The sequence below is a fragment of the Ceratina calcarata genome, unplaced genomic scaffold (assembly GCF_001652005.2).
Source record: "Ceratina calcarata isolate Rehan_Ccalc_2016 unplaced genomic scaffold, ASM165200v1 scaffold113.2, whole genome shotgun sequence".
NCBI classification, from domain to species: domain Eukaryota; kingdom Metazoa; phylum Arthropoda; class Insecta; order Hymenoptera; family Apidae; genus Ceratina; species Ceratina calcarata.
The window spans coordinates 2,759-4,525 of record NW_017132234.1 but is presented as its reverse complement, the minus strand read 5'-3'; positions in this window follow the sequence as shown (position 1 = coordinate 4,525).

Genomic DNA, 1,767 nt, shown 5'->3' with positions numbered 1-1,767 from the left:
ACCAATTTTTGAAGATTTAATTTAAAAAAAAACATGATTATTAATTTAAAAAAAAAGATGATATTATTTTATATAAATAATGTTAAATTGAAAAAATAAATTTTCATACATACATATGTATTTTTTAGTATATATTTATATTCTGTGTATTATTATTTTGTATATATTGATTTGTTTATAATAAAACTTCATTTTTATTTCCATTCTTTTCTTTATTTGCGGCCCGCGATTTAATGTATAAAACTTAAGATGGCCCCCGGTGGTTAACGAGTTTGACATGCCTGGATTAGAGCATCTAAAAAATGCGCATTTTTTTCTAAGGTGAATAGGCGACGGGTGTTTATGCATTTGTAAGAATTTGAAATATTTTAAAGTAACAAATATACAGTAATACGTAAGAAAATCCAAAATCCAAAATGAAATATAATTTATAACATTTAGAGAAAAACCAAACGTTTACATATATTTCGTTTTTTTAGTTTTATTTATAAAAATAAAAATAAAGATCGACAGTTTAATGATGAATGATAATATGAATTATTTAAAAACGTCCCTGAAAGGAGAATCACCTTGGCACCCTCTGTCTGTAAATCAGATTTACCAGTGAACAAAACATCTCCACCGTCCAAGCGTGCATTTTTGTCTGCTATCTCTATAAGCGGGATCTCCAGCTCCTTCTTTAAAACAACTCTAATTGTCTCAATCTGAAATTACATCATCGTCTTATTTTAGTTATTCGAACACTGCAAATGTCATATGCTAATAAGACAGACCAACAAAAAATGATTTTTCATTCTTGCAATATCCGCTACTTGATTCTTGTAAAAAGTTAGGTTCAGAAAGTAATTTTGTTCTTTTTGGTGAAAATGAAAGACGATTTTCTTAGGGGGATAAATATTTTATTGTCCACCCTTTGCCATCTTTCTGGCATTGGCATGATTCCACGTTCATGAAACCTCTGACCTTTGCTGGCAAAAAATAGATTGAAGCCATTTTTGACGTGCTCATTTGAAGTAAAGGTTTTGCTGTCTAAAAGGTTTTGCAGAGACTGGAACAGGATAATCTAAAGGTGCCAGATCTGGAAAATATGGTGGCTGTAGTAGTACATCCCAACCAAGCTCTAAAAGCTTTTGGCGAATCACCAAACTTGTATAAAGTCTCGCATTATGGGGAAGGAACCCATATGTCGAGTTGTGAAATTAAAGGCGTTCCATGTGATCATAAATGGTCGAATTTGATAAATTTAGCGATCTCGCGAGTTGTTATTCGACGATTTGCATCACTCAATGCCTTTATGTTACATTCGTCAGCTTCAATTACCAGTACGTGGTGCATATTCAGCATCAAAATTGCCCGAACGAAATTTTGCAAATCAGTTTTAGCACTGGTGTTCAGTTAATGCACCTTCTTCATACACATCGAATACTCTTTTTCTTACTTGAACACATTTTTTTACCTTTTCGATAGTAAAAAATGTAAAGTATATCAAAAATGCTGTTTTTGATTTTCCATATTTGATTGGACAGCAAAAACTATTGCGCAGAATTAAGCATATTTTTTCACAAACAAACCTTGCTACATCAGCTCTCAAAATATATAACGACAATGCGGCTTAAGTGTGACGTTGGTTGTGAAAAAATACAATTAAGTCCTTTGTTTGGAAAAAAACGAAATTACTTTTCGAACGACCATTTTATAGCAGATTTTAACAGATCTTGAAGTAGAACTGCTCTATTACATATCGTTTTCGAAAAACTTTCTAGATAT